At 30.1% G+C, this 8312-nt stretch overlaps 2 non-coding genes across 2 annotated transcripts; one reads left to right on the top strand and one right to left on the bottom strand.

The window, feature by feature from the left end:
• The first annotated feature begins 758 nt into the window (after positions 1–758).
• Trnap-agg (transfer RNA proline (anticodon AGG)) lies at positions 759–830 on the top strand. Its single transcript has one exon. It is a non-coding gene; the product is annotated as a tRNA-Pro (tRNA).
• A 1316-nt stretch (positions 831–2146) lies between these two features.
• Trnap-agg (transfer RNA proline (anticodon AGG)) lies at positions 2147–2218 on the bottom strand. The gene has a single exon. It is a non-coding gene; the product is annotated as a tRNA-Pro (tRNA).
• Positions 2219–8312: the final 6094 nt, after the last annotated feature.

Below are 8312 nucleotides of genomic sequence, written 5' to 3'. Positions count from 1 at the left end.
AAGACATATATAAAGAGTAGGCTATTCGTTAAATTCAAAACGTTTTATTTACGCTTGTTACGTAAGTACCACTCATCAGATATTCTACCACCTGACTGCAATATTTAGTATTATTGTGTTCCTATTTAAAAGTTAAGTGAGCCAGTGTAACAGCTACAAGGGACATAACGGCTCAGTTCCCAAAGTTCGTGGTTCATTGGTGATGTAAGGAATGGTTGATATTCCTTACACCTTACCAGATGTAAGACCACCTTATCAGATGGCTCATTTGCCAGTTCACCTATCCATTTTATTAAAATAAATTCCGACAAGACAACTTATATAGAAAATCCAGTACGATTGTTTTAGTGGTTCAGTGGTGATAAGTTAACAAACAAACATGCAGACTTGATTTTTTGTTGTATTTATTAATAATGAAAGTTCAACATTTTTGGCAATAGTTTATGATTTCAATATAATACAGATTTTTTTTCCAACATGAGCTAAAATCTTTTAAAAGACAAATTTTAGAACATGGTTATACTTTTCTCTTTTCTGATTTTTCTTTATTATTTAATTTTAACTTTTTTTAAGGATTTTTATATTATGGATTATAGTGGTTATTTCAATTTATTTGAAGAAAATCTTAATACTTCCGTCCGTAGAGTCTGTAACTCAAGATTTTATTGCACGAATATTTTTGTAAATGATAATATAAATATAATTGAAATAAGATTAATTTGAGTTTTATATGGCTTCATTTTGGAATTACGTCAGTTGGCTCGTTGGTCTAGGGGTATGATTTTCGCTTAGGGTGCGAGAGGTCCCGGGTTCAAATCCCGGACGAGCCCAAGTCACTCTTTTTGTCTTTAAAATCTCAATTGAATCAAAACTATAGTCTAGTATTATTTGCTGTTTTTAAAAATGTAAAGCTTCTGTAACATTAAGACATATTTAATTTATTTTTAAGAGCAGTAATCAGACTTAATATTTCTTGTAATCTAACATGTAATCGTATCAATAATGTGTGCTTATCTATATAACATAATAATATAATAGAATATATCATAAGCTTACACGAATATCAACATTCACACTAAAGAAATTATAACTATAAAAAAAAAACTTTAGGCTCTGCAATTTCTATTCGTTCATTCGTATCGTTTATTAACTTTTTTCTAATCTAAATTCAATTATATGTAAATCTCTAACTATATATATATCCCAGTTACAGTTCGATCTAAGGGAGTCACATTAGGTAAATGCCCAAACGAACAAGAAATACGAGCTGTAAAATAGGGAGCGGTTCGCGGCAATTAAAAACTAATTTTATGATTTCGAGTATATTGATCAAATTTATCCATTAAGTTTATTGATTAAACCGAATACCCATAATAGAAATTCTTTCGAATGTCTTACTAATTACACATTTCTAAACTCGGAGCCTCCGAGGGTTTAGAAATGTGAACACTTTAAGAGAAGTTATTTCCGTGAATTTGTATGCAATACAAATTGTACGCAAAGTTAGTCCCAAATAAACATATTAGATTTTTTTACGTCTTTGTTTGGCTCACGTTTGTACAAGTGTATTTTTTTATAACTACATATATAGTTTTTATCGGATATACGGAAACCTACTAAACCTGAATGCTGTCATTTTCATACATAGCACAAGTGACAATATGATTAATGCATTGCTAATACTAATGAACCATGATCAATGCACAGTTAACGTGATGAGGTGTTTAATCGGACAATTAAGCGTCAAACATCGTCATTGTCGGTGTACGTTAGTGTCATGCTCACTTGAACTAATACACGTATCGCTATCTTGTTGATGTTTCACCATGTAACGTAATTAACACCGAATGTTATGCATCTGTGTGAATGTTCGTGTTTATAGGAGATAATAGAGTTTGAGCTTATGTGCGTTAAAGCTTCGCATGTGTGCTGCATCTGTGTTTGTGTATATATCTATACATATATTGCTTGTGTATGTGAACATGAATATTATCTACTTATGATATATTATGTCAAATAATTATATACATATTATTGAGATTAGATTAGAAGAAATGTAATAAACGATTTCCGGAAGAATTACTGTGTTTAAAAATAAATTCAAAGTTCTTTTCATATTAAGATTTTAAAAACAAAAGAGTGACATGGGCTCGTCCGGGATTTGAACCCGGGACCTCTCGCACCCTAAGCGAAAATCATACCCCTAGACCAACGAGCCAACTGGTATAACGTCGAAATGAAGCCATATAACATTCTTATAAATGACAATACCATTTTCTACTTCACCGCATTCATTCACGTACGATAAATATAAACTAATAAAATAAAATAAAACATGAATATAAGAAACTTTAAAAGCAAATTATGACTCAGTAAAAGTCACACAGAAAAAGTTACTGAAAAAAGGAATTTATTTGTTTCCTGTTTAATTTCCCGTTTTTCTAGCGAACGCTAATGCATTTCTTGGTACACGTACAAGCTAATTAGATAGTTTGTTCTTCCTAAAAGGCAATATATGCATATTTTGAAATATGTAAAAACGTATATAAAAACTTAAGTATATAAAAACTTAAGCTAAAGACTTAAGTACTTGGAATCACCTCATATGATGGCTATGAAAAAGTTTTGTAATATACATAAAAAGGTTTATACAAATTTGTAAAACTATATGATCAGAATTTAAGTCCATCTGCGAGAAAGCATCCCCTTTGTTAAAAAACTAGGGGTTCTATAGCAAGTGTTCAAGTTCAATCACAAGTGGAATAAACCTAAATAAACAACTTTGACACCGATATCAATTGACGCGATATTATTGGTCGAGATTTTGAATAATCTATGGATTCACTATGGATTCGTGAAAAAATGGCGTTTTCAATGTCCGCGAAGTTGTAATCGGAACTTATAAAGTTAATTTTATGTAATTATAACTAGTTAAGTGGAATAGTGTTGTATTATAAATGAAGGTAAAGTATACAGCAGAACAATTAGAAAATCACATGCAAAATGTAAATATACGCTTTGTTTACCTTCATTCCTACTCCGATTGGAATAGGGTATACATAACGGTTCAAATTCAAATTCATTTGCGTTTATCGTACAATACCGTGGAAAGGATTTATGTTCGTCATAATTAATATACTAGCTTCCACATTTAAATTCAAACAAATCAAGTCGCAAGGTCCGAAACTAATAATAATAAAACATTACAACAACGAACTATTCAATAAATCTAATTTTATAAAATGGGAACTACGATTGAACGAGGAACACTTTTAGCATTACGTAATATTATGTACAATTATAACTTTGTATCATGTTTCATTGTATCAACATAATATGAATTTTATTATTATAAAATTTCAATGAATATTCCACAGCTGGACAAAATAGTTTTGCTTTAGTTACATTATAATTTAATTATACTTGAAATTTTATATGTTAGTATATTTATTAATTCATACAAATTTAAAAATTTCTGGGCTTTAATTACATGCGAAATGAAGCAAAATCATATATTTTCTAAAAGTAATAAGATATTATCATATTATCTAGAATGATTTGTATCACTATTGTAAAACTCGCCCAGTCGTTCGTGAAGTTTATCGATTTATGACCAAAGTCCCTAGTGCGAGTTTTTTCATTTTCGATACCGTTGAAAATAACTGCAATTTGTATAGAATGAAAATAGCGCTGTCTAGTAATAATAATCAGAATTTAATACAAATCGCAATTACGTCAACGCTATCGAATAAGTATATAAACTCACACTAGACACACTGTTGCTAGTTAGCTCGGTGGGCGTTAGCACTTTCATCGTTTACATAAAAGTAAAGTAGTAACAAAAATGATAAAAAAAATTAAGCTTAAATTAAAATTTATTTAAATTATGAACCCGCACTATGTACTCTCCCACATTAAACTAAGTTACGTCCAAAACAACGATATTATATTTTCAAGGTTGTGAAAATATATAATTATTAATATTCAACGTAAAATGTATTTGTTACAATTTTACAGGATGTTGCTCGATCTCGGTTCATAGCAATTCTGAATCAGAATAGGAAATGCGATTCAAAAGGGAAATTGTGGTATTCCTGCCACAACTCACGCGTTCATGTTTTGCACTGTAGCTATAATTAATCTTGATCCGTATATATAGTCCTCAGCCTTTATTCTAGTTAAGTAAATGGTCAAAACATCAACAATTTTTTACATTTAACAATTGAAAATATGCATAAAATTAGCGATATTTTTGTAAATAGATATTTATCTGTGCGTACACTTTTGTCCAATCCAATCCTGTATTTTCAATATTAGAAACTATATATTAGTAACAAAACACCATTAACATACAATATAAAATCAGAGAACTATAAAAAGACTCTAAAGCAAACTGCATTAAAAATATTGTCTAAACCATTGGGAATGCTTTTGTTAGTGGATTGGATATTACAATTTATAAGGATGGTTAGACAGCACGATAAGGCTATACAAAATTAACATGGCTTTCCGATTACTATTGAGTTGCTTTAACAAATTTCTTTCAATTAGTAAGATTATTTATTATTGCTTATCAAAATATTCACATACGTAATAAAATCGTTACAGCTTCTCCATGATTTGAATTTCCGTTTGTGTGTATTTTCATATTTGACAATAATAATCTTACTCCTATTTTTTAATAAAAAAATCAAAATCAATCATCCGATTGCGATGAAACTTTTATGAGCCCTGCTACGTACACCAACAAAGGTACGTGACCTAAAATGAAAACAAAACATTTTCTCTGTATGTTTGATCTTCAATATAAACGTTGCATGTAGAACTTTATTCTACCCGTTCGAAGTTAGGTCGAGTAGCTAATATTTATATGATATATATCCAGTATATACTTTATAAAAACTACAAACTTCATAGAAGGGACAAAACATGATACTCCCGATAAATTTCTGAACACGCTTTGACAAAAAGTATTACGAATTTGATATTGAAAACTGGAATTGAACTAAACTAACAATTAATAGTTTAAAAACTCAATCAACATTTTTTAGTCGAGTATAACTTTGATAATAAAATAGTTTAAATTTTTTTGTTCATTGTAGTTATTGGTTGGTTTAAGTAATTTGATGATCATATCGTCCTCCTGATTATCATAACCACGGTGGAGAAGAATTTTATATGAAATATTTAATACAAGGAATTCAACGACAGTATATACTTCCGTGAATAAATCACAGTAACATTTTATGTTTAAAAATAAATAAAAGGAGAAAACAACGATAGCTTACTGTAAATTCGTAAAATTTGCGATAAAACGATGCTCCTGGTCCCGAAAACGTTATTCTCATGGTCTTTATTATATTATATTTTATTTAATTTTATTATTGAGACCCTGTAAACGATCGGTTCATTCTTTATGTGTTTTATCGTTATATACATTTTTATTATAAATAATAATTCTCATACTATAATTCTGTTCACTGCTTCCTTATAGCTTTATCATAAGGATTTGTTTGCAACATTAACCTATTTAAATAATACCGAATCAAGTAATGTAATTAAAACTTGGCCAGAGTTAACATTGTATGCGCAACCAAAATCAGTATTAATTATATTAGCGTTACAACAATTATTTTAGAGATAAATCAAAACTTTTACACCAAAACTAACATTCTTTCTAAATTTAAATAAAGCTATATATATAATTAAAAAAAACACTAATAGGACACCTAGTGGTAAGTGATCACCACCCGTAGACATTGACGCTGTAAATATACGACCTTGGTGGTTTTATGTTCATTCAGTCTGTAATTCTGGTCAAACGCCTCTATTTTTCCTGTGGGGATGGCTTATTGGACCCTAACTCTTCCAGCTGCTTCAATGCGGATCGGATACACATGTGGCAGAATTTTATTTGACATATGATGTTTTCGACGAAGAAGATTAATTTTAAGCCCAGATAAAAACTCAATGGTATGGTTAACATTCAGCCACTGCCGATATCCAACTCTATACGTATGTATAAACACCATTTGCATATATGTGTATGTATTTGAAAACATAATTGTAAAAATTATACCTAATTATTTTATACCGTCCATGAAACAGTCGTTCAACTAATAACGAGCCGTTAAAGAACGTTGTGTAATTAAAACTTAGCTAGAGTTTATTTTGTTTTCGGTACCAAAACACAACACAACGCTACACAACTTCGAGCATATCGTTCATCGCGGATTGTATCTATCGTAGCTGTATATCAAATCATACATACATGTCTATGTATTTTGTGTAAAAAATAAAAATCGATCAATCATTATAAATAGATTCGTTTCCAGATATGCTAAAAACTTTTATTTTATGGAAACGAAAACGAAAAAATAATTCGTATGATTGATAACAACCCGTTACTTTTGAAAATGGAACACGCCAAATTAATAACCGTTCCCTTGGAATGACATATTACCCTGTGTTTCACTCCGTGCAATTTTCCATATAAATGTCAAAGCGATTTAAACATTTGAATAATACGTTAGAATATTTCTATGTAATATTTCAACGTAGCAAGATCATACGAAGTTCTGTAAACAAATGCATACGCAAAGTAATTCATACTCATAATTATTTCTTTTATGTGATTTTTATAAAACTCATTGAGTGAATAAATATTTTCATATTTTCAAATATTTTCTGGCTTACATTATCAATATGACTTATATAACTTTTTTGTCACAACTAAGAAATATAATTATACATGAATAATATAATAATTAAAAATGACTATTATTAAATAAATATTACTCGTTATTTTCGTGTGCCATATTAATTTATTTATGAGTTATTAAACCGCAGAAACATATAACTTTGGATATTTGATATTCACTGAAATCGTCATTCTTTTTTACTTGATTGATTAACTATCGACCAATACCACATAAATAACCGTAATTCTTATTCCTTTTTAATTAATCCGTATTACTATTAAATACAATATATATTATACTGACTGACTGCCTCGTTGGTCTAGTGGCTTGATGTAAGGCCGCAGACCCGGAGGTCCTGGGTTCAATTTCCAGGTCGGGCCAATAAAAAGTTATTGGGTTTTTCTGTCACAAAATTCTCAGTAGCAGCCCGGAGTCTGGAAATTGGAAGTGTGTACACTCCCGTGCCTCGGAAAGCACGTAAAGCCGTTGGTCCTACGGTTGAACTCTTTCCGGTCGTATCGGATTGTGTCCCATCGGATTATGAGAGTTAGGGAATAGAGAGTACACCTATGTTTGCGCACACATTTGTGCACTGTAATATCTCCTGTGTAGTTGGCTAATCTCTCTTGAGATTGGCCGCCGTGGCCGAAATCGGTCTGGAGGACGTTATTATATTGTACTAAAGACTTCGCACAATTAAAATAAAAATATATATACTTCTCTCGGATTGATAAGAAATTATGTAAATGTAACATATAAGAAATCCGAATAAAATATTTAAATAAATAAATTGGTCAGAAAATAAAACCAGATGTAAACAACAGCGCTACTTAACAGGTCCAACTATAGCTAAGAACCAACCATGTGACCCTATAGGGTATAGAAATAATATATTATAATCAAAATCGGTCAAGCCACACATTAAGATAAAGTTCTATTAGTTATATATATGCACGAATCAATCGATTTCTATTATTTAGAATTTTATATAACTTTGAGATAATGAGATTGTGTATGGTGTTAGCAAAGGTGGTTGGTAGCTTTGCTTAAGTTTTTAAAATATATATATAAAAGATAAAGCTTATCTGGATGTGATTAGTGTGCCAATAACAACTTCTAATTTAACGAAATATAAAGTTCATGAAAACTCACTTGTGTATTCCCAGGCTTGAACCCGAAATCTTCGGTGAAGACTCACGTGTTCTAACCACTGAACAATTTTGGCTTCTATGTAAAGTTATAGAATTAATGTCCTTGTTCTATTCAATATTTTAGTCTGCATTCTTATTAAAGAATGTGTGCCGAATTTATGTAGCTATATTCAAAGTTTTGGCACACATTTATACGAAATAGTTGCGGATAAACGTATTCATTAATTATACTAATTTCATCGAGATTAATCTTTAAAGCCGTGATAAAACCAAATATCAGTGTTTATCTCTCATTAATCTGATATTTGAATTTGTTATTAGGTAGATTGTTTCTTTAATTTAAAAAATAAATAAAAGAACAAAATAAATTTTAAATTATGCTTATATTTTTACATTGTTTTTGGCGTTGCTTTTGTGGTGGTCCAGCGTGGTGGAATAAGCTCCAAATTTTCTTATAAGA

This window comes from Nymphalis io, chromosome 25 (assembly GCF_905147045.1).
Source record: "Nymphalis io chromosome 25, ilAglIoxx1.1, whole genome shotgun sequence".
Lineage (NCBI taxonomy): Eukaryota > Metazoa > Arthropoda > Insecta > Lepidoptera > Nymphalidae > Nymphalis > Nymphalis io.
The sequence above is the reverse complement of the archived record's forward strand: the minus strand, read 5'-3'. Positions and strand labels throughout refer to the sequence as shown.